The sequence below is a fragment of the Macrobrachium nipponense genome, chromosome 20 (assembly GCF_015104395.2).
Source record: "Macrobrachium nipponense isolate FS-2020 chromosome 20, ASM1510439v2, whole genome shotgun sequence".
Taxonomy (NCBI): domain Eukaryota; kingdom Metazoa; phylum Arthropoda; class Malacostraca; order Decapoda; family Palaemonidae; genus Macrobrachium; species Macrobrachium nipponense.
This window is the reverse complement of record NC_061089.1, coordinates 26910273-26936346: the sequence shown is the minus strand read 5'-3', so window position 1 is coordinate 26936346 and position 26074 is coordinate 26910273. Positions and strand designations below refer to the sequence as shown.

Genomic DNA, 26074 nt, shown 5'->3' with positions numbered 1-26074 from the left:
CAAGAAATTTGTTGCTTAATATTTGCGAATATAAAATAGTCACTGTTTATGGAACAAAAATTTATAATTAGTCACGTGCTACGAACTTACCAGTCAAGTTATTTTGGTGGAGGTCGGTTAATATTAATTCTCAGAACGAAAACCTAAAATCGACAAGTGTATATGTACTTTCCCTCTTGCTGGTTAAATGATCAAAGGTTACTCTTTGTTTACTATCCAGGCTGTAGTGTAAATCCAACCGGTAGCGAAATATCAGTCACAATTCACCTTGAAATTAGGTTAGTGGTTAATGAGGAAGGGTAGTGAATTGGAAATAAACGACATTTAATTTATATATATATCTATATATATATATATATATATATATTATATATATTAATTATTATAATCCCACGGACTTATGATTTAGATATGTAACGTACATGTACCGCAGTTATAGTGAAACCATGGCCACCGTGAAACACTGGGTGTACGCCCAGTGCCCAATGTTTTATTTTCCCCGTGTGATACATGATAATTAATATACAGAGAGAAAGAACGAAGGTGTAATTTTGTGGGGGGTTTTTTCTTTTTTTTTTTTTGCATAAGGGCCCGTCCTTCACAATATTTAAAATAAAACCAAAAAGACTACGAAAATGTACGTTTTCGAAGTGACACTTTTCCCAGATTTGATCCATAAACTTTGACCTATGGCAGAAACGATCCCATATCTTCCTTATACGAGGTCAAAAAGGATAAACAGCTTGACACTATTGTTTTGCGTTTCTAACATTGAAGACGTAAAATGAGCGAAATGACTGAGATTGCATGACGAGAGAAGGATTTAATAAAGATTTAAAGCCATATTAAACTGTTTTGATAACAGGGTAGGATTAGGATAATTTAGTTTCTAATTGTCTAAATGAATTATACAAGTGCCCAATACCTAGCCCAGATTAGCTGATGAAAATAAACGATGCAACTCGATGATAAAAAAGAAATTAGTTATTAGCTCCTCAAATGTGGTAAATTAAGTCGGCCTTGTCCCGGAACGGTCGCTTTCTTCTGGAAAGGCCATGGAAAGGATTAAAGAACCCCGAATTGAGGGACGCAGTTTAACTATTCGGACTATAAGTCAAAGAAGTTTAGCAACGTAACTAATGACAGACATGTTCGCAGTCATTTTGGTTTCACTGTAAGTAGTTTACATTGGAGAGAGTATATATATATATATATATATATATTATATATATATATATATATATATATATATATATATATATATATATATTAAGAGACAGAGAGAATTTCTTATATACATATACTAACAGGACCTCATTGAAACTGGATGGTATCCAACCGAGATATTTATTAAAAAGAAAAAAAATTACAAGCTTTCCTTGACTATAGCAGTCTTCATTGTCAAGTATCTGAGGATACTTGACAATGACTGTTAGTCCAAGAAAGCTTGTAACTTTATACATACATATATATATATATATATATATATATATATATATATATATATATATATATATATATATCTTCGCTAGATACCATCCAGTTTCAATGAGGTCCTGTTAGTAATTACAATTACTATGAGGATTGCCAACACACTACAATTGTGTAATTGACAAAGTATATATATATATATATATATATATATATATATATATATATATATATACATATATATATATATATATATGTATATATATATTATATATATATATATATATATATATATGTGTGTGTGTGTGTGTGTGTGTGTGTGTGTAAGAGAGAGAGGGGGTTTAAAGTATAAGTACATACATTATTCGTCCACAATTAATTCTAAATACCTTATTTTTCCACGAGTTTTGTTACATCGCTACTTTTGCAGCGTTTGTCATTATCTCTATTTCTGTTTCCTTTATTTTTCCTGGAGAAAGTGTACTAAACATGATAAATTGGTGAAAAGATTTTGAAGCTATTTTTTTTAGTCGTTACGTAACTCATGAAGAGTGATTTTCGTATATGAGAGAGGAGCAGGTAAATCCGGTTAATGATGATGAAGCGTTATGAGGATCTAGGACTTCATCATCCGGCTCTATGCACAGTAGTTGTGGAACAAGTGGCAACGAAAGTTCAGCGCAAGACAGCTGAGCGCTCAACATTGAAGTGGCAATAATTGAGCGGACGACAGTCGCGCGCTAGATTTCGGCTGCCGGTGATCTAACGCCAGTTAATGAGAACTGATTACGCGCACATCGATAGAGGTCAGCAACAGATGAGCGCTACAACTTGTAACTGAAAGCACGGTAATTAGATACAACGGCAGTTGGCCTCCAGATATTGAGCGTCCTTAAGATATTCAACGTTGATTAATGTGAGCTAGATACGTAAGTGCCGATCGGTAGCTGAGGGCAGCAACGTTATTCCCGAACGTTAAGTATAACAGCCGTGGAACACAAGATACTGAGAGCCATAAGAGAATGCTAGATATTGAACCCTGGTGATTGAGTGGACTACAGCTGAGCTGAGCGCTTGACATTTTGCGCCGACATTCTGAACGCGCAACATATGAACAGCAATAACCCTCGATTACTGATCCCGACTAACTACCAGCCGGTTGGTTGTTAGTTTTAATTCTCCCTGTGCCAAGCTGAATGACGGAGTATTCAAGATAAGTTGGAAGAAGATTTATGCAGTTTTTTCGGAGACAAACTATTTAGGGGTTGTGTGTGAATAATGAGTGTCTCCCCCCCTCCTCCTCCTCCTCCTCCTCCTCCTCCTCCTCCTCCGAACGATTAATGTCTCTTATTAGGCCTCTCCAGTTGCTAGTCCAGGTACCGGAAATTCTGTGAAGATCGTCAAAAGGGCACCTCCATCCTATTATTTACAATTTTATAATGCCTATCCCAACCCCTTGTTGAGGTGGTGGGTCCTTAGGGATCCACTTGCAGGGAGAGGATGCTCGTTTACGCCTACGCCTTCTGCTGTGGATTCAACCGAACATTGGGGTCTGTAACTCTTTTACTCCTCCTCCTCCTTCTCCTCCTCTTGTTAATTTCCCCTTCCCCTTCCTCCTCTTTCGTTGACGACCTTTGCATGACGATTAATTACGGAAACCACTGCTCTGTAACTATGAAGGATGGTGGAGGACGTGGTCGAGCCAGGGGAAATGTTTTTTTTTTTTTTTTTTTTTTTCTAATCATGCCCTCAGTGTTGAATTCAATCTCGACAGACTGATGACCCCTAAGGCACTGTGGGTATGCCATGGTCTATCCAGGTGAGGATCCCAGAGCAGTTACCGCTTGAGGTGACATCGTTCCTCCTCCCCCGTAGGGCCTCCATGGTGAGAGGGACCTCATCCTGGACGAAATTTATATATCTTGTTGTATGGCGACTTACTCAAACCTCCCTGCGACTCCTGGCATGGCAATGGACAATTCCCAGGATAGCCGAGTTAATCCAAATCACATAAGATACCCAAAAAGATCAAATACAAATGTGACTCAACCTTGACTCTCTTCGACTCCCTGTTTGGGAGGAGTGAAAGTGGGTCAAGGATCCTGACCTCAGAAACAGGCAAAAAAAGACATGACATGCAATGAAATTAGAAAATTTTGAATGAATCGACACTCAACTTCTGAAATGACTTTCAGACAGATAAAAGACCAAGTGTGGTTGATAGAAACCACAACAAAAAATCAATCAGAAAATTCCATGAGTAGAATAAACATTGACAATATAAAGCTATAAATAAAAAAAAACCATGATAGTATGAAAATTGTACGGGTACCAGAGTATATCCTGATAATAATGAAGAAACAATAGGAAAGAATATCTTATTGGATTCCCTTAGAAAGAGGTACAAAAACGTGCAAGACTGTGAAATATACACCATAGCCCATAGACAAAGTACTAATAGAATAATTTGGAGAATAGCAAAAATAAAATTTGAAAGCCAAGAATTACCCTTAAAAATTAATATTATAGGCCAAAACAAAGAATTCAGACCGTATGTTACAAAACCACTACTGCCAAAACTGTAATAAGTACGGACATAAAAAAAAAAAACGAAATCCATCTGTATGCATGTATTGTGCATCTAATGAACATGCCACACAGTGGATATGCAGTGAACCAAAATGCGTGAACTGTGGGCAGAATCACCGTGCAAGGTCTAGGGATTGCATGAATATTTATTTTTGAAATTTCATTTTCATTCATCATTTAGTGCTTGACCTATGGCCTAGACCTGCTACTCCATTTCATTTTAATCCTTAGGGCCAGCCCTATGAGAGCCGTTAATCAGCTCAGTGGTCTGATTAAACTATTTTATTAATAATAATAATAATAATAATAATAATAATAATAATAATAATAATAATAATAATAATAATAATAATAATAATAATAATAATAATAATACAATTTTATAGCTATCATGAAGTTAAAGGAAGGTTGTATAGAAATATATTGTAAGAGTAGATACATGCTATACGAAGGATGCAGAGCGTAAGAATTATGTGAGGAACAATAAGGTTGTTGTTAAATTCAACAAGAGTATATATACGTATACAGAAAAATTCAGTTAATTGCTTCGATGCAATATAATATAGTTGTGAAAAAGTATCAATGAACAGCGGTAAAGTTTTCATTTCAAGAAAATATTTCACGACATATTTACATTCATATGTTCACATAAGGATATATATGAATATATTGTAATATTTTCATAACTGTCTCAAAATGGACTTCCACTCAAGTAGTTACTTGTACTTTATGCAATAGTAGGATGAAGTAAGGCAGGGGAGGAAAAAACAAGCTTGCTAATTAAAACGGTAGAAAAAATTCTGCACAGTTGGCGTTCTTGTGTTGAATTGTCGGAGTTTGTTTCAGTAATCTCGTGTTCAGTTGTGTCTGCGCTGAATTGCGCTTTAGTAGTTGTGCGGTTAGTTATCGGGACACGGTACAATATTGTTATTTAGGAAAAAGGAATGAAATAATCCTCCAGCGTGGGATATGTGAGTTACTGAGATTTCAAACTACATTTCAAACTAAAATATGAATTCTGTGTATTTCTGGAGGTCAGCATGGAATCTTTTTATGTACTATGCATAGCTTCATGCATTACTTTTATATATCCAAAGGACTTTGTAAGAATTAAATTTCATTTCCCTCCCATTTTAGTCACGAAAGATTTGACCGTAGGGTGCTTTGTGGATTTCATTCTTCTTGGTCAAGTTGTTACTTATGCTGCAAGCCCCATAATTATCTTTTGAACTTATAAGTCTTTTCTCTTGCGTTGAAAGAAGAAAATTGTAAGTTCCCATAGAACTAATCTAAGCTTGCCAGTGTTAGATGAGCAAGTTCATATCGCTTCAAGTATATGCCTACATTACCCTCCTTCCTGGGGTTATGAATATTAGAAAATTAATAAATCTAGTTTAAAAAAAATTAGAAAACTGGCAGATTTTATCGAGAGAAAAGTAAAAAGTACCTAAAGATCACCAAGTCATCTTACTCGTGCAAATTATTCATATGCCAAAAGGTATGAGACCTTTATCCTATGACTCGTATGGTGCCCAGTATCCTTATAGTTTGCTTGTCTGTTCCCCCCCCCCACCTCTCATTGCGCCACAATGTTATTAAGGATATATATTTATATATATATATATATATATATATATATATATATATATATATATATATATATATATATATATATATATATATATATATATATATATAATATATATATATATACGGTAGTGTTTGTAAGTTTCTTATTTTTATGTGTCAAGTTTCATTTTCATTTAACTCTGATATTCAGTATTTATCATGAATGGTAGGATTTTTTTTTTTGGGGGGGATTGGGGGAGGTGGTGGTATAGGTTTTTCGGATGTGGCATTGTGATATGCTAGCAGATTGTATGATTTTATTTCCAAGTTTTCTTTTCCTTTTAATCAATTCTTTTATTTATAACGAAAAAATTTCAAGTCTTGCTACCAGTTAATCATTAATGACCTGCTAAGTCCTTTGTGTTATTGGAAATACTGTTTTATTTATTTAAAACAATCACTCTTGCTTAACAGTAGTACCTAATAAATTAATATTCTAGAAAATGAATAGCCAGTGGAAATATCTAAACAGCATATGAATTTCCTTTGGCCTCTATTTACATTTTGTTTTAAGTTTTTTCCGAGAAACTTCAGAAGAAATGTCAGTATCTAAATAGCCATTGGTATTATCTTCTCCCGTTAAAGGTTTTACCTATAATTACAAAATGATGAGTATTTTTTCTAGGTTTGTACCAAGATGAATCAAAAGTAAATTCCACAATGTAAGCAGCATTTTGTATAGCTTTTACCTGTGAATGGCATTTTGCTTCAGTTACAGAGTATGTAGGGTTTTGTTACATGGAACGAGAATTCTTATATGTAACCACAATGCCATCGTTTAGGACAGCGGTCGCCAACCGGTGGTCCACGGACCACACTGGTGGTCCGTGAAGAAATTTTGATGGTCCGCAGAAAAATTGGGACATTATTTCAGTTTTATTGTTTTCTTAATCCTTTTCATGTAACCCTGATATAAAATTGCACAGAAGACAGAGAGCCCAGTGTTGCCAGTTTAGGTTATTTAATGCTAGATTTAGCATTTTAGGGCGATGTAGCATTAAAAATTTGAATCTACGTCTTGTAGTAACGTCATTGGTGCCAAAAATCAACAAACTTATTTCAAACAAGCAGGAACAAATATCACACTCAAATGTTTTTTTTAAATTAAACTATAACTTTGTTATATTTGATAAGTACATTTCATATTACTAAAATAAGAGTTTTCTGTGTTATATTTGATAAGTGCATGTCATATTACTAAAATAAGAGTTTTCTGATTATTATTATGTAAACGTATTTACCCTTTTTTAACATTTATATTAGTGGTCTGTCAAATTTAAAATTATACATTAGTGGTCCATGAAATTCAAAAGGCTGGCGACCGCTGGTTTAGGAGACCTTTATATATAGTCAAGACATATTTGGTTTATAAACAATTTCGGTTTACGTAAACGTCAATTTTGCGAGCATTGAAGCCTTCTGATTCGGGCTGATTACAAGATGATATGCATTCCATTTAAAAGCAATAGAAACGTCTCGGAGGCCACAGTGATAATATATCACTTTGAAGTTTCAAAAGCCACTATGGTAGCGCCTTGAAGATTCAAAGTCGACTGTGGCAGCACCTTCAAACTGAAGAACTCTATTCCTCTAAATAATGTTGCCCAAGGGCATTGCTTTATGTCACATCGAAATAAATAAATCGTAAGTATTTCATGATACCGATCGTCGATTCGCTTCTACCTTTAGGCTCCTAAGTAACGAGTGCATTTTATTTAACTGCTTTACATTTGAAGGGGAGAATCACTGTTATCTTTTCCTGTAGCTTTTATTTCCAATACGCGAGTAATTAATTGATTGCATGTACATGCGATTTCAAGTAATTTGTGGATGCAGATATTTGAAAAAACGATTATAATCTAGTAAGGATAAATCCTGAGTTGAAGGGAAAGATTAAAATGTTTCATTTTACTTCAGGGAAGGAGCGGAGGACGTCGTCCATTTATCCGACAGAAAGCGATCACTCTGAAAGGTGGATAAGAAACCTAACAATCAATCAGTCTTCTAGGGGTTTATAAAAGCATAATGGTTGTTATTAATTCATTCGGTATTCAGTGAATGCTGTGCTGTGTATTTGGGCCGTTTCCTGACAAGCATCAGATTGGGATACCTTTCACAAAAAAGTCCTGATAACCTATGTTAGCCCATATTTTACATAATAGATTTGTGCAGTGAAGCTTATTTATTCTTGAATTAGGATGAGTACATAAGAACATATAAGTAATAATGTAATTTGTAATTGGTTGCACCCTTCGTGTATACTTGCTCGAGTCCGGGAATTATACAGGGCTAAAATTATTGCCGAATTTGGTTTCACCACTGCCAGCGGATCATGTTAAATCTGTGCTATGAAATTCATTATCGCCATGCAACGCTAGATCAATGGAAAACTCATCTAGGGTAATGGAGTTTTGGCACTTTTGCACAGGTAATTACCGTAGTTTCAGTTTTCTAGCCTAAGTTAACGCAGTTCATACCGGTACATTTTCACGTCTATAGCCGTAGGACTTTTGATGCAGTTTTTTTTGTTGTTGTTAGGTCCATATTATGCCTTTGAATGTCCTGTTAAAAAAAGGAATATAAGAGTATATTTAAACATATAAGCACTTCGAAAAATACTCATGAAGTTCATTTTATTTGCGCCATTGCATTTGATAGTATATTTAGGATCATTTAAAGTATTTTTAATGTATTTGGATATAAAACATTAATATATTCCCTTTTTTAACAGGACAAAATTTAAAAGACTTAGATCATAAGCCTTAGTCAGTTTTCCTTTGGCCATATATTATCGTTTTATGTTTAAAGCTTTTAACCTGAGGTCATGATGACATGATGAATCAGGCCTCATAGGAAATGCTTGTCTAGTGTAATATGTCTGTGTTTTTGTTTCGTTGGGAGTGGACATGTCAGTAGGACGAAAGTTCTAAGTCCAGTCAGGTTTCTCATTTTTCCTTGGTAGCTCGATATACATTTGATGTTCATTAATAGTCAATTATAGTGTTTTTACCCATTCACTATAAATACATACATTCATTGACTTTTTTTTTTTACAGAGTGCCATACCCGTTAAAGGAGATAGCGCGCGCGTTTACACACACATATGTATGTATATATTTGTATGTATGTATAATGCTCATTTCTAGAATCGTTACCCTCCATGTGAACAAAACCAAAATAGCCGAAAGTGATAAAATTGCAGACATCGTTTTCTTCTTAAAACACAAGAGTTCTGCTGAGCTGTAGGGAATACTTCACATTTCCTGTCATCGGTGTGAGCCATAATTTTGTAAAGATTTAACAAAAGAGAGACTGAAATGGTGGAAGTACACACTGGTAAGTATAAATGATATTATGTAAACTTTAAGACTACCGAGATTATACGATAATTTGATAAGAATAACTGTACAATGATGGAAAACAAGTTGATTATACGTAAATGTATTAACAATAATACCTGCAAATAAAGACTAAAACTACGATTACAGAATATCATGAATTATACTCACCGATAAAAATGAACAGTCAAGAAGCAAAATTATAGCAAATCAAAAGTGTCTTCCCACTAATACAACAAATCAGAATGACATCGAGGACACAAATATGAAAAGGAATAAGATAAGCGTGTGTGTTGGTCCATACTAGTTCTTAAAAACTACTGAGGTTAGAGGGCTGCAAAATGGCATGTTGATCATCCAACGTCCAATCATCAAGCATATCCAATTGCAGCCTTCTAGCCGCAATAGTTTTCCTTTTATTCAAGGTTAAAGTTATCCATGATCGTGCGTCTGATACCTGTCCAACAACACAGGCCACCAGGGGACCGTGGCTGAAATTTTCATGGGCGGCGGCTGACAGTTTCATCCAGCATTATACGATGTACAGAAAACTCGACTTCGCCGAAGAAACTTCGGCGCATTATTTAGATATTGCGAAATCCCATAGGAATATTAAATGGTACCGAAGGAAAATAATCAAATATATGGGTTTCTTTAATTCTTGGTGTTTTTATACGACTATAGATTTATCCTGTCATTCTTATATAGATATATGTACTCATATACATGCATGCATTTATGTAGACTTTGATCCGTTACTTCATGAGGTGAAAGTTTTTCGCCTCATTTTTATTTAAACGTTAGAAGAGGTAATAATAATAATAATAATAATAATAATAACAATAATAACAATAATAATAATAATAATAATAATAATAATAAGGGAAAAGTAAATCCACAGTATATGTCTGTTGATTATGTTATTTTAAGATATATAAAGCAGAAAGCTTTCGATGACCTGTCTTATATAACAAAATCAACAGACATACTACTGAGGATTTACTTCCCATTTTATTGACTCATGTGATTCTGAGTTTTCTTTGAATAATAATAATATAATAATAATAATAATAATAATAATAATAATAATAATAATAATAATAATAATAATAATAATAATAATAATAATAATAAGTAAGGAACATAAAGGAAAACAACTGGCTCTCCCCAACAGAAAGAGAAGAACTGGAAAGGGAAATGTCACACGACAACGAATTACACGAAGACGAACTGAGAGACGATACCACAGAAGACGACAGGGAGGATGAGGTATCAAAAAACGACACACGAAGAAACACCGACGAAGTAACAGAGAGGACGGAATGGGTAGAAAAGATTAGACAATGGATGGAGCCAGATACAGAGAACAAAGATTCCCTCCATGAAAGCCTACAAACACCAAGAAATTAAGGAGAAAACAAGTGAGGTCAATGAAATAATGGGCATAATACACACCACCAGTATCACAGAAACAAATAACTTGGTATATGCAGGAGCAAGATTAGTAGCAGAACTGATGGGGATTCGAACACCAACACCAACACCACCAGCACAACCAACCCAACAGAAACCAAAACAGCAACCTCCTTGGAAAAGGCGCCCGGAAAAGCAAATCATGGTGATGAGATCTGACTTGAGTAAACTGAAAGAGATGGCGGAAAAAAGGCTAAGAAGCAAGAAAACAAGGGAGGAACTGAACGAGAAATACAAAGTACAAGAGAGAGGACTAAACAACACAATAGAAGATGTAAAACAGAGGCTTAAGGCCAAAGCACATAAGATCCAACGGTACATGAACAGGAATAAGGGATACCAACAGAACAAACTATTCGGAACCAACCAGAAAAGACTATACAGCCAACTAAGAGGGGAAGACAACCACCCAGAAATTCCTGAAGCCGAACCAAGTAAGAGACTCTGGGAAAACATATGGAGTAATCCGGTATCACACAACAAACATGCAACATGGCTCCAGGAAGTCAAGGAAGAAGAAACAGGGAGAATAAAACAAAGATTCACAGAGATCACGACAGACACAGTCAGACACCAACTAAAGAAAATGCCAAACTGGAAAGCCCCAGGTCCCGATGAAGTCCATGGATACTGGCTCAAAAACTTCAAGGCCCTACACCCACGAATAGCAGAACAACTCCAGCATTGTATCTCAAATCACCATGCACCCAAATGGATGACCACAGGAAGAACATCCTTAGTTCAAAAAGACAAGAGTAAGGGAAATATAGCCAGTAACTACAGGCCTATCACCTGCCTACCAATAATGTGGAAGTTACTAACAGGTATCATCAGTGAAAGGCTATACAATTACCTAGAGGAGACAAACACCATCCCCCACCAACAGAAAGGCTGCAGAAGGAAGTGTAGGGGCACAAAAGACCAGCTCCTGATAGACAAAATGGTAATGAAGAACAGTAGGAGAAGGAAAACAAACCTAAGCATGGCATGGATAGACTATAAGAAAGCCTTCGACTTGATACCACACACTTGGCTAATAGAATGCCTGAAAATATATGGGGCAGAGGAAAACACCATAAGCTTCCTCAAAAATACGATGCGTAACTGGAATACAATACTTACAAGCTCTGGAATAAGACTAGTAGAGGTTAATGTCAGGAGAGGGATCTTCCAGGGCGACTCACTGTCCCCACTACTCTTCGTAGTAGCCATGATTCCCATGACAAAAGTACTACAGAAGATGGATGCCGGGTACCAACTCAAGAAAAGAGGCAACAGAATCAACCATCTGATGTTCATGGACGACATCAAGCTGTATGGTAAGAGCATCAAGGAAATAGATACCCTAATCCAGACTGTAAGGATTGTATCTGGGGACATCAGGATGGAGTTTGGAATAGAAAAATGCGCCTTAGTCAACATACAAAAAGGCAAAGTAACGAGAACTGAAGGGATAAAGCTACCAGATGGGAGCAACATCAAACACATAGATGAGACAGGATACAAATACCTGGGAATAATGGAAGGAGGGGATATAAAACACCAAGAGATGAAGGACACGATCAGGAAAGAATATATGCAGAGACTCAAGGCGATACTCAAGTCAAAACTCAACGCCGGAAATATGATAAAAGCCATAAACACATGGCAGTGCCAGTAATCAGATACAGCAGCAAGAACAGGAATAGTGGAATGGACGAAGGCAGAACTCCGCAGCATAGATCAGAAAAACACCAGGAAACATATGACAATACACAAAGCACTACACCCAAGAGCAAATACGGACAGACTATACATAACACGAAAGGGAGGAGGGAGAGGACAGGACTAGCATAAGTTAGAGGAACTGCCGTCAACACCGAGAAACAGAGCACTGGGGAAATATCTGAAAACCAGTGAAGACGAGTGGCTAAAGAGTGCATGGGAAGAAGGACTAATAAAAAGTAGACGAAGACCCAGAAATATACAGAGACAGGAGAATGACAGACAGAACAGAGGACTGGCACAACAAACCAATGCACGGACAATACATGAGACAGACTAAAGAACTAGCCAGCGATGACACATGGCAATGGCTACAGAGGGGAGAGCTCAAGAAGGAAACTGAAGGAATGATAACAGCGGCACAAGATCAGGCCTTAAGAACCAGATATGTTCAAAGAACGATAGATGAAAATAACATCTCTCCCATATGTAGGAAGTGCAATACGAAAAATGAAACCATAAACCACATAGCAAGCGAATGCCCGGCACTTGCACAGAACCAGTACAAAAAGAGGCATGATTCAGTGGCAAAAGCCCTCCACTGGAGCCTGTGCAAGAAACATCAGCTACCTTGCAGTAATAAGTGGTACGAGCACCAACCTGAGGGAGTGATAGAAAACGATCAGGCAAAGATCCTCTGGGACTATGGTATCAGGACGGATAGGGTGATACGTGCAAACAGACCAGACGTGACGTTGATTGACAAAGTCAAGAAGAAAGTATCACTCATTGATGTCGCAATACCATGGGACACCAGAGTTGAAGAGAAAGAGAGGGAAAAAATGGATAAGTATCAAGATCTGAAAATAGAAATAAGAAGGATATGGGATATGCCAGTGAAAATTGTACCCATAATCATAGGAGCACTAGGCACGATCCCAAGATCCTTGAAAAGGAATCTAGAAAAACTAGAGGCTGAAGTAGCTCCGGGCCTCATGCAGAAGAGTGTGATCCTAGAAACGGCACACATAGTAAGAAAAGTGATGGACTCCTGAGGAGGCAGGATGCAACCCGGAACCCCACACTATAAATACCACCCAGTCGAATTGGAGGACTGTGATAGAGAAAAAAAAAAAAAAAAAAAAAATAAAAAAAAAAAATAATAATAATAATAATAATAATAATGGTAAGGGCTTAGGGACCTCATCCTAAAATTATTGCTGATAATCGCTAAAGGCCTTGAAGTATATATAACATTTTTCCTATTCTTCTCATAAACGTACTGCCGGGCTCATTTTGTATAAGTTCATTTTTTTATAGACCTGGTGAATGACAAGAAGGTCATCAATGTTTATACTACAGTATATAGATTCTAAAGGCAAAATTCACCCAACTCATCCATCTCTCTTGGGGTTTTCTTGGGTGAACTCTAACCCCAGTCATGGTGGGTTCGAATTCCACTTGTGGAAGGAGAATTTATCCTTTAATTTCCTTGTAAAGTTGGAGGCTTTCAGAGGAGAGCGAACCAGAAAACATGGAATAGAACAAGTAAGCCGTCTCTTTGTGGTCATTGTAATACTACAGTTAATACCGAGTCTTTTCCCTTTGGTAAACCGGAAATCTCTCTCTCTCTCTCTCTCTCTCTCTCTCTCTCTCTCTCTCTCGTCATCTCTCTTCTCTCTCTCTCTCTATCTTCTCCCTCTCTCTCTCGTCTCCTCACCTTCACTCTCTCTCTCTCTCTGCCCCCACCCCTCTCTCGTCTCTCTCTCTCTCTCTCTCTCTCCTCAATGATGCTGTTCAATCATACCTTCGAACTCGGGTAACAAGGGGAGATAATACATTAATGTTCGAAAGAATGCTGCATATTTTGATAATCTGTAGCGACCTATCAAGCGATGTTTTTGAAGCCAAATGTCACTCAATGATTAAAATTAATCCTCTTTCGGAAACTCGTCTGATCAAAGGAGTTTTTCTCTTTTATCTTTAAACAGAAATGGTAATCACAGCTGCAATTATTTTTTAAAATCATTATTGATTTGTTTTTATTGTCATGACTATTTCTGGTGTTGGTATATATTAATGTGTTATCGTAAATTACTGCTGCTGTTGTGCTTACGACTCGGCACTCAGTATGCAGTTGTATAGTTCATGCTTAGATTGTGCCATCGTCGACCGTAGTGCTTTAACTAACTTGGATCATTTCGAACTTGAAAGCACACAAGACCCATGATAAGGGATCGAGAGTTGCAAAGCACCACCCATTCAGTGAAAAAGTAAATGAATATGTATTGCTCCAGTAGAAACCAATGCAGGGACAACTTTCATTTCTTGTACAATATTTTCTTGTCTTAAACACCATTCATCCCTCCACCCCACAACCTCCTGTCTGCTGTATATTGTTTGAGGCTTGAACAAGTGTTTCTACTTTTTGTTAAATAGATAGTCAAACTTAACTTCAGTTGTAGAAAGAAAAGGACGTAGTCTTCAATGTAATTCATGTTAATTTTTTAAGTACTCATTTTAAGTACACTTCTGTCAAGAAAAAAAATGAACTTCATAAGTTTGCTTTTTCCTTATTACTTTACATTTTTCGTATATTTTCTATACGCAATATGCTTTGTGTTCACACTTTTTTGAAAGGAATGCATAGAAATTATACGTTTTAAAAATGTAGTACGAAAAGTCTTTAGTTTATTGTTTAGAAGACTTCCTGATGTAATAAAAGTCATCATATAAGTGGAAGCTTTTGATCAGATGTTTATCACTTTCGGATACGGGTAACTTGAAGGGACTTTAGCCACTGACATTTCCCTTGGCTTAATTGGGGAAACCACAGACAAGTGTCCTCAGTCAAACCTGGGTAAGAGGCCCAATCTGTACAAATGTGGGTTCCTGGCTCCTTAGGGAAACGCCAAAGGGATGATTAAATCTAATACTCAATCTAATATTTAGTATTACCTATTCTGTAATACTAGCAAAAACTTGACACGATTCTCCAAGTCACTAGATCCTTCCACAGTCTGTTACAAGGACATTTTGGATATCTTTGGCTGCGGAACTTTACTTCAGTTTTCGCTTAATGTTAAATGAAAACTGATATTATTAGTGGCACCCCGGGCGATTCGGCAGGGAGCCTTTGGTCCCCGGGGTCGGTAGAGGGCACCTCTTCAAATGCCTCCCTGAAGAGATCGGAGACCTCTCTCTCTCTCTCTCTCTCTCTCGTTCGTGTGTGTACATGTATGGTTATGTATATATATATATATATATATATATATATATATATATATATATATATATATATGTGTTGTGTGTGTGTGTGTGTGTAATATAATATAATATATATATATATTTATATATATATATATATATATATATATATATATATACGTATATATAATATATTAATATGTGTGTGTGTGTGTGTGTGTGTGTGTGTGTATGTGTGTGTGTGTGTGTATAGTGTGTGTGTGTGCCATAGTTTACTTCACATGTGCAGTTTAGAAATATATTTCTCCTAAACAATTTTCATTGAAAGTAATTGTGTTTGGTGACAAATTATTTGTTTTATATTTTCTTGCACCAGTTTCTGGTGATAAATACATGGACTTGTTTTCTCCAGTTTTTATTAATATATTTTTTAATCACGGCAGCTTTATCGTAATTCTAGTATTTTTTATTTACTAATAACCTAAAGATTGGATATATAACTTTTTTTTTTTTTCATAGTGCAGATGGAAAAGTACACCAGTGACATGCAGACCTGAGTCGTGAATTGGTACAGGGATTAAAGGATTAGCTACTTTTTCGACAAGAAGCTCTAGGTACAAACAAGTGTTGGCATTATATATATATATTATATATCATATATATATATATATATATATATATATAAGATATATATAGATATATATATATATATACCATATATAGATAGAGAGAGAGAGATGAGAGAGAGAGAGAGAGAGAGAGAGAGAGAGAGAGAGAGAGAGAGAGAGCCAAGCCCACAGGAGAAAAATAAAAGGAGTACCAAGCGGTTTCGTGTTATTTCAACACGTTTTTTGAGGTTTTGACTAAATATATTGTCTCGCGCTATTAGTGACATATGCATAATCATATTAAATATTATAATATATATATTTATAATAATATATATAATAAATATATAATAATTGGTAATTATATAAATATTATAAATTTTTATTTAATATTTGATAATAACATATAATCTTTATTATGGTGTCAGCTTTTTGCCTGTAGTGGGCATTAACACCTCCAATGTCCGGTTCATATTAATCCCTTCCGTTTTACTTCTTGTTAAACTCGTTGCAAACTTCAAGAAATTCCGATTTGTATTCGGCTCCGTGCCAGCCATTCCGACGATCATTCTGAAAGGAGTCGCCCAAAGGGCGAACCGAGAGAAAGGTCGGCGAAAGAATCTTTCCTACAGGTACAGAAGAGTTCAAAATTCCGTCATAAAAATCTGGAGGTGATCTGGATAATGGGTGAACAGAGAAGCATTCTCTCGCTGTAAAGATTTTGAAATTTCACCTCCCTGACTGTTGGCAAATCAATATGCGACAGAGAGAAAGATTTGTTTCATAAAAAGGAAAGTTGTCAGTAAATAGAGAGATGTTGAAGTGGATAAAATGGGAGAGGACGCTGATTGCCGGGATTCTTCTCCGACGCAGGAAAAGCCTTTGGCATTTGTTCTCAACTGTGACAAATGTCCATTATCAGGAAAGGCGCTCATGATGAGATTAATAGTGATAATAATAATAATATTATCAAGTAGTATAATGAGACCCCTTAGTTATACTCGTGTGAAGGATTCGTTTTCAAGTGAGACTTGCAAGGCAAAGTCAAAGAAGTTGGACAGCCAGGGGAAAAGAGTAGAGAGAGAACGAATAAAAGATAAAAGCAGAAAACGCTGCAGGTAGACTGGCTTAACGAACGCTGCCACGAAGGACCTTGTCCATAAATGCTTAGTGTCTTCTACAGTACTCTGCGCAAAGAGCACGAAACGGTATGCTTGTAGCTACCCCATCCCACATGGAATATTAATCAGAAATTGTAAATGATACCCACAAATAATAATATCCCGTATTTGAGGAAGGCTTTAGGTATGAGTAAGCACCCATCCCAAGTTAATTATCTAAATCACGACCCAAAGTGATGAAGTTGATTTTACTTTTCGCGAAATACAAAATACACCTGAAGTGATAAAATCGTTTTCGCTTTTCGTGAAAGGTCGCTATCTTGGTGAGTTTTTTAATTTTAAGTGACATTGTTTATGAAATCAAGAACACCTGGTTGCTACATTCAAAAATGTTCAGGTAAATGAAAAGACAGTGAAACTCCCTCTTACTTGTGCCAAAGAAAAGAAAATCTTTTTATATTATTATGATTGTTGGGGGACTACATTTGTTTCGATTGCTACGCAAGTAATATCTAGTAGTTAGATTACTGACCACTTGCGGCAGGGCGTATAAGGTTGTTCATACATGCTGACTAAGCATTCCCAGAACATGAGCAAAAGAAAACCAAGCGATTCAATATCTCTCGCATCGTTCTTAGTGAAACGAAATCACGGTTTACTTGTAGCAATGTTAACCTGGTGAACTATTAGGAGAAATTCAGTGTAGAAGTTACCATAGTCTAAGATCGAAGTCATTATAGTAGTTGGAAAATGTTTGTCGTAATTTTATGAAGAATAATTTCAAGACTAATGTATCTAGTAAGATGTAGCAGCATCAGTAGAATGCTCTTAAAGAATATGATATCACTTGTTTCTTTTTGCTTTTGCTTCTTTTACAAATATATGAAATATCGTCGCAGGGGTTGAAATTGGTTTGTGATCAGCCTCTCATGGGTCACCCTTTCAGATTTTTTCCACTTCTCTTTTTAGCATTGAAGCTAAAATCTCATAGCCTCCTATACGTGAGCTACCGCAGTTTTTATCTGTCGGAAATCGATAAACAATTGGTTGCATGAAAAAACCTGAATCGCTCTCGCATAGTCGTCAAAAGTAACGAAATAACGCCATTTAGCTTCGCCAATGTTTCATGTGAAATTCCGTTGAATTCTAAACCCAATATTTATTGTTTGTCTTCGGCTATTTGACACAATTTGCTCTCTTGATACCTGACCCATTGGAGACTCATGAATGACTGGATGGCCCCAACGAGCATTATGGTGTGCATGCTACTTTCTCTCTTTAGCAGGATCGAATGGTTGATATTGTCCCTCTTCCAAACGAGCGACTCTCCCGCTGAAGCCTTTGACGCGCATGCCCAGGGAAGAACTGTGGAAACTTGCAGTTGTTATATTGTGTCTATTCACCAGTTAGATGGAACCACATACTTCAGGAACAGTATAAACCACGACAGCAAAGGATAAGGGCTGCTGTAGCTTCTGCCATCTACATCTAAACCCCAGCCTTCAATTTTGTATAATTACCCAGTGACTCCGAGGACCCTCGAGAGATTAATATGCGTTTCTAACTTACCTGCTGCATCAAAATGTCAGTCTTCAATTATTTTGTAAAGATATATTGATTTTGACCGTAATTTCGAACAGATATATCTTATGCGGCATAAATAATCATTCACATAGCAGTAATGATATAGTATATGCCATATAAAACGGGTATTTCTGTCTATGAGCGGTTATATAAGATTTTGAGTTTTACGCGTATTTAATAACAATCGCTTGAGTGGCGCATGTTTTGTTCAGAAATTTATTGAATAATGGAGTAAACCGTAATTTTCTAACGGCTACCGAGAAATGTCCCTCTTCGGTAAATATTGTTTAACGTTAATTTGCGTTATTTGCTGCTTATGTTAGACAGGGATTTGGAGGGGTGGTAATCAAGTGATTTATTTAAACAACTTGAGATGAGTCATTAAAGTTTGTCTTGCAAATGAAGTTGTTTGATAAAGCTGTCCAATTACTTAATAACTTTATTAAACAAAAGGACCGTTGTAACTGTATCTAATCACTATCTAATATAGTGATGAATGCAAATTCTCAATGTGCTCATGTAATGCATGATCATTTTTTTCCGATGTTATTTGATGTGCGAGCCTGCGAGTGTTCGAAAATTCTGGCGCCAGAGAGAGAGGGAGAGAGAGATGAAGATTTCTCTTTTATGGTTCTAGACATTTCGGGCACCCTACACAGTATTTAACTTGGGGCGGCAAGGAAGAAGTACTTTTCCGTAGGAAAAAAAATTATAGATAACTATTCACTGGTATGTATCTATTGTGATATTTAACATTAATGTGGATGCCTATCCATTAATGTATCCCTATATGGAGTCGGGTATCAACTGAGAAAAAAAATGAAGAGACCTGCTCTTGTACGAAAGTTGCTATTGAAGGTCGGAATCCGTAACCATTGGTTTCTGATTTCGTAGTTTTTGATGGGGGTTGGGGGATGGGGGTAACACTTGCAGCGTTAGCTGTGTACTAATATATCGTTGGAGCATCAAGGCCAGCTTCAGTGAGGTAACGGTTGATGTGAAACTAAGCTTACAGTCCTTCGATGGGATTGACAGTCTTTTTTTATTTTATTCTTTTTTTGTTAAGCGTAGTGGTTTTTTTTAAGTCTCTTTCGTTTGCGTAATTGTTTCACCTAGTATGTACCTGCAACGGCCTTGTATGTTAAACCTCTGTATTTTATGTTTTTAAAGTGTCTGTCTTTACAAACCCCTTTTATGGTGTTTAGAGCATCTTCGTTCCTTTTTCTTTTTTCTTATATCGCAACACTATAAAATTATTATGTTGAATATATTTTGTTGTGGTTCATTATAGCCAGAAGCGTGAAAAATCACGTTAGTTCAGTGTTAAACATATTTTCCTTTTCATGGTAACCATTGCGTTGCATAGAGATTTGAACATGTAATTGGGAGAGAGAGAGAGAGAGAGAGAGAGAGAGAGAGAGAGAGAGAGAGAGAGAATGGGGAATAGCATACGTAGTTGTCATAAAGAAGGGACATATTGTTACTGAAGATTGATTCATGTTATCATACTACATTTTCAGTAATTCATGGCTCGGCTTTCTTTCCTGACGTAGAATGTGGGATATTTTTTTTCGAATATCAAGTATTGATTTGTGTTGATTCTTTAAAACGAAAACATATTTTTTATTGACGTGAATAATAAAGCCTTAATTGATTTGTTCAAGGTACCGATCATATGTAGTGAATAATAGTTTGTTACCTGTTAACCAAAGTTCGGGGGAACGATTAGGAAAAAAATTGTTTTTTATATTTTAACCTTCAGAGATTAGAATAATATTGTTCTTGATTCTTTAACCTTCAGGGTAAGAGTAGGATAATCTTGCCCTAGACATTTTAACTTTTGAGGAAGAATCGGGTGATCTTGTTCTAGATATTTTAGCCTTTAGGGGAGATTAGGGTAATATTGCTCCTGATATTTCAGGTATTTTCTCTGCCCTCCTCCGATGCTGCCGAACGTCGCATTAACATATAAATAGGACCAACGATCTGCCTTGTCTTTCTTCTTACTTTTCTTTTTTTCTGTTTTCCCGGCAAATGAGAAATGGCACTAGAGCCTATATTGGACACTTCATGTAATTTGTTACCTTTGGCCATTAGGGATCTCGAGTTATATCGTTCTTTGTGAAGATAATTGTTCTAAAGCTTGGAATAAATTACCTTTGTTGCTTAGAGACTTTTAGGCCCTCCTTTCTTTCCCTCGTATCGACATTTTTTTTTTCTTTCTTTTTTTCCAGGGCGGAGGAGTCGTTGCGCGGTTGAGGAGTGGATATCGTGGATTCTCTTTGATGTAGGCATGTACTTGAGAAGGTAAGAACGTTTCTACTTGTATGTATGTATGTATGTTTTTTCAGCATTAAGCCGTTTCCCCTAATAGGGGTTTCATGCCTTATTCACCCTCAAATTGCGGAATCGTGAATGAACCCTGCATGCAGAAAACTTCTACAAGCGCTTCGCACAGACATACAGAAGGCTTCCTACCAGTGTACTCGCCTCATCTGCTCTGCGACTCACATTTTCCTTCATCCTACCATCGCCTGAAATACTTAAAAAAGATTTTTTTTTTTAAATAAACCTGTTTCCATTCTCACCCCGCATATACTGACATTCACTGCTACATCATCTTGGTTCCCATATACCTTAATATCCTTATACTTGCTTTCAAACTCAGCAGTTTCACTTTGCTATCCCATTCAGTACTGTATCATTTGCGACCACCATACATGTGGTTTAGTTATGACCCTTTACTCATCTATTCCATAACTTTGTACTACATTTGATAAAAGCCACTAGGCACGACAATTAAATTCATTTAGTTTTCGAAAGACCATTTCCCCTCCTCCTCAGAACACAGCCAATAGAATTTCAAAAATAGGTGCATAAAGGTTTGTATAAGAATATAGAAAACTACAGAATTACCATTGTAGTCTTAACAACTAAAATGACCAAAACATTCGGGGTGTTTATTTACATCTTTTAACAACTTCACTAAACTTATTAAATTTTACTTGACAATTTTACTCAAAAGAAAATTTTATTCAAAGTTGCTATGACAAAGGTTAAAAAAATCTATAGTTTTGAATTAAGATAGTTTCAACATGTTTGTGTGTCTGTATGTGTACGTGTGTATATTTTGCATTATTACCAATTTGCCGTTTTATAAACGTATTTTGGATGATTTCCTATGATATGTGTTTAAAAACGGAAAATGTCTTTAAAAACAGCGTTCTTTTCATATCAAATGACATCTTTTCTTCTTTATTCAAAATAAATAGATTTACCAGTGTAAATATTTCACATGATCTGCATAGTAACTTATAAATACATTGTTTATTTGCAACTAATTTTGCAGATCTAGCTAATATCTTTGGAACAGTATAAAACGACTTATTTTTTCAAAGTCAGCTGCAGGTAATCACAGTATGGTTTTGTCATATGTCAGGACAATTATAAGATGTTCGTCAACCCTAAAAGTTGGTGATCATCGTGTAATGCTCCCGAGTTGTTTATTTTTTATTCCACTGTAGGTTTTTCTTTGGGTAATACTTTATTTATAAATTCAGAATTATAACTATGTTTGCTAAATACCTCTTCAAGATGAATAATTTCAAGGTCAGTAAATTTTCTATCACATATAAACTTATGCTTCATTTTTGCTAGGTGCTCCTTATCTCCCCACAACGTCATCTCTTTCTCATCCATTCAACTTTGTGTTCAGTTTACCTAGCACAGCCACGCTTTAATGTTCAGCAAATCGAGTAAGGCCCAGATTGAAACTAACCGTCCCCTATTTTCTCCCATTATACCCATTATCACCACTACAATTTATAAAGTAAGCGATTTGTATTCTTTACCCATCTCCAGGGTCTTACAGACACCACACAAAGAATGCTTTTACTGATTATACACTGTTAAGCTACCCCAGACACAGCCACCTTTTATCTTTCCCAATCCTCGACTCGACATGTGTTTTCATATTTGTTTACTAGGTCCCAAAACATCAAGACACATCATCACCGTATTACTTTTTATGTTCCAAATAAACATAAGATATGCAGCTATTCCTCCAATGCCCTCGGGGTATGAGAATGCGATTATTTCCCAGTATTCTACAAAATTAAGATTGTGATTGCCATTCATTTCATGTGAAAAGGTTCGTTTGCCATTCAAAACACATTTTCTATCCCCAAGGGGTCCACTGCCTTTCAGCAGCCATCCCTCTGCCTTGAGGTGTATAAGAAATGCATCCCAAATCTTCACCACTTACTAAGGAAGGTAGAAATGTACCACTTACTAGCAAAACGGTAGCATTTCACAGCTTGTAGGTGGGCCTGACAACTGTTGTTGCCATTGGCTTTAGCAGGAAATTTCTTCGCCAAGTGGGTTCACAACCCTTCACTAGGCTGGGCCCTGCTTTGGGCTGCGGCACATCAGAACTACAGGCCATTGTAAATATATATAAAAGTAACTAACGTACTTGTGATGTGTGAATTGCTGATAGCCATTCAAAGTGTGAGTATTCTAATTTTTTAACGTTACGAACACGACATTAGATTAAAGATGATGTTCTCTTTTTTTTTTTTTTTTTTTTTTTTTTTTTTTTTTTTTTTTTTTTTTTTTTTTTTGTTAATGAAAGCAAACCCCGTTGCAGCGAGAACTTCACGTTGCAAGTAATGCTTATTCCAGTTTTAGGCTCCCACGCTTTCACCCGCACCAGCAGTCCACTTATTTTTTTTCTTTCCTCTCTCTCTCTCTCTCTCTCTCTCTCTCTCTCTCTCTCTCTCTCTCTCTCTTTCCGTATACTCAAGTTTATGAGTTCTTCTAATGGTTTAGATTAATTTAGGTATCAAGAAGTTTTTCTTCTTACCTGTGTGACATATTTCAAATCACAGAAAACTCTCTCTCTCTCTCTCTCTCTCTCTCTCTCTCTCTCTCTCTCTCTCTCTCTCTCTCTCTCTCTCTCTCTCTCTCTCTCTCTAAAGGTTCCCTTACTTATTCTACCCTAGGAGCATGTATGTGCAATGATTTGTCGTCGTTGTATTTCTTAGTTAATGATGGAAACATCTCATTAGTGAATTAATTTGTCCCCAGTCCTGACCTAAGGTCTTTGCGCGTTCATAAATGTTTTTATAAGCAATCTTTACATGGTTCATTGTTTATCCAAGATTGACTGCGTGCTGTGGGACATTTTTCCGAGGCTTGCTTTGGAGTTACAGCTTCTTGCACATGTAATGAATTGAAGAGAACTGAAAATTGCCATGCTATTTACTGTATTATGTATTCACGAATGTATTTATGTCCTGCATAGGTACGGGGCATTTGTTTGTCTTTACGGCCTACATGCATTTATGTTGGTATGTATGCACGAATGGCCTCGTAAACAAATCACATCCTCTCAACGCTTTCTCAGTTTCATTTCCAATATTCTGTTGCAACGGAGATTTGGATTTCGCTCGTTGTCAGAAGGAATTAATGACGCCGTTAAAGGTATATAATTGACTGCGATCACTGAACGACCAAAAATTACAAATGACAGGACCTTTTCTTCAAACCAAATCATTTGGGATATGAATAAGAACACGGAGTAAAGTCGTTAAATTGATGTAGAATATTACATTATCATGTAAACATGCTACTATATGCCGAAGTACAATCAACACACAGACACACACACCCACACTCACACGGAAATTAATTTTCCAATTGTAATCTTTGGAATGTGACGTATGATTTTAAATGTTAATGCTCGTCTTTTCACTTAGCATGAATCAGATGATGAGGGAAGACGTTTGACATTTGTAGTCCCTGCTTCATTGGGGAGAGGATTCTTGACTCTGTTAGCCGTTCATTCCATCAAAAGAATCGAGGAATACTTATTAATTTCCCAACGACGTTGAAAGGCATCGTTTTCGGGCATAATGCTTTTACCCGTACCCATCTGTGTATTTTGTGAGCGTGCCCTTTAAGTACCTCGAGACTGGCAGGTCTGATCTGGAAAAAGGTGACATGAAAGAATTGACTGTTTGTCAGCATGGAAATTCTCTTGCTCTTTATAATTATTATTATTTATTATTATTATAAGTTCACTTAACTGTCGCGTGTTATTCGCTGAAGTATGTCAGCTTCTGAGTGATCTTAGTGAGTAATATTTTATTTCATTCTTTAGATGCTGAAAATATTTCCTATCTATTTTGAATGACCCTTCTTCATGTTATGCTATTTTTAATTTTCAAGGAATGGAGCTGATGAATTTCGGTATTATATTTATATTTATTAATATTTTGTTCATATATAGTATATATATATATATATATATATATATATATATATATATATATATATATATATATATATATGCTTAAACAATCACAGTAGATGCACGTGGCTTCATTAAATAAGCGAATACCACAGGAAAATGATAGGTAGAAATCCGAGCGCTTTCGTCTTTACTAAATGTCTTAGTAAAGACGAAAGCGCTTGGATTTCTGCCTGTCATTTTCCTGTGGTATTCGCTTATATATATATATGTGAGAGAGAAGAGAGAGAGAGAGAGATGAGAGAGAGAGAGAGAGAGAGGGTTTTTGTTGTCTCCGGTCATCGAGAAGCCTCATATTCAATGAACAGAAGACGGTAATCCGTCTTCCGACGAGAAGGGTTTTTTTTTTTTTTTTTTTTTTTTTTTTTTTTTTTTAAGCTCTCAAAAGTTTAACCTCACCTGTACTGTGCGATGCGCTTACTTTTGCCATTAAGCGACTTTGATAATGCAAACCGTCTTGTATGTTAGTATGGATGTCAGCATCAAATTACTTTTGTGTGTAATATATCCATGTTTTAATTGACAGTTAGAGAAGATATTTATGATTTATGGCCATCAAGTAGCCTTTTGGCTGCCGCTAAGGCCTAAATAATAGTGATTCCGAGAGACAGAGATACTTGTGTCAGAAGATTGACAGGCACATTCCCAGTCCAAGGCTTCTGAGGGAAGAAATATCTTGTAAAAGTTATATACTATATAGCAAGCGGATATTTAGACGGGATCGAGGAAAAAAATCGTTTAAATAAATTCTTATTGAATGATGTTAGGAAATAAAATATCTGTTGTTGTGTAACTACTAAGTCATTATTGCGAAAGAATACTCGAGGCATTTTTTGAGTTCATGAATTTTCATCGAATATCAATAAAACGGCCCGAGTCCCGACAGACATGGACTGAGATACAAATTAGCTCATGGTTCCTTGTAACTGCTCCATGTCCTTGAGGTACCTGCTGGAGGCCTTTCGCTGTTGGAATCTGTTGCGTAGTTTTTGGAACGGCCTGGCAGGCAGTTCGGTGGAAGATTTAACTCTATTAAAGACGAGTTACATGTCTGTGGGAAGTAAATTGTCATTATCA

The 26074-nt window shown here is 36.2% G+C and overlaps 1 long non-coding RNA gene across 1 annotated transcript in view; it reads left to right on the top strand.

Moving 5' to 3' along the window:
• The window catches only part of LOC135223874 (uncharacterized), a 194872-nt gene that overhangs the window by 109895 nt on the left and 58903 nt on the right, over nucleotides 1-26074 (top strand). Inside the window, exon 2 of the long non-coding RNA XR_010316606.1 lies at nucleotides 20919-20991. This is a non-coding gene — a long non-coding RNA (uncharacterized LOC135223874). The remainder of the gene's footprint in view (nucleotides 1-20918; nucleotides 20992-26074) is intronic.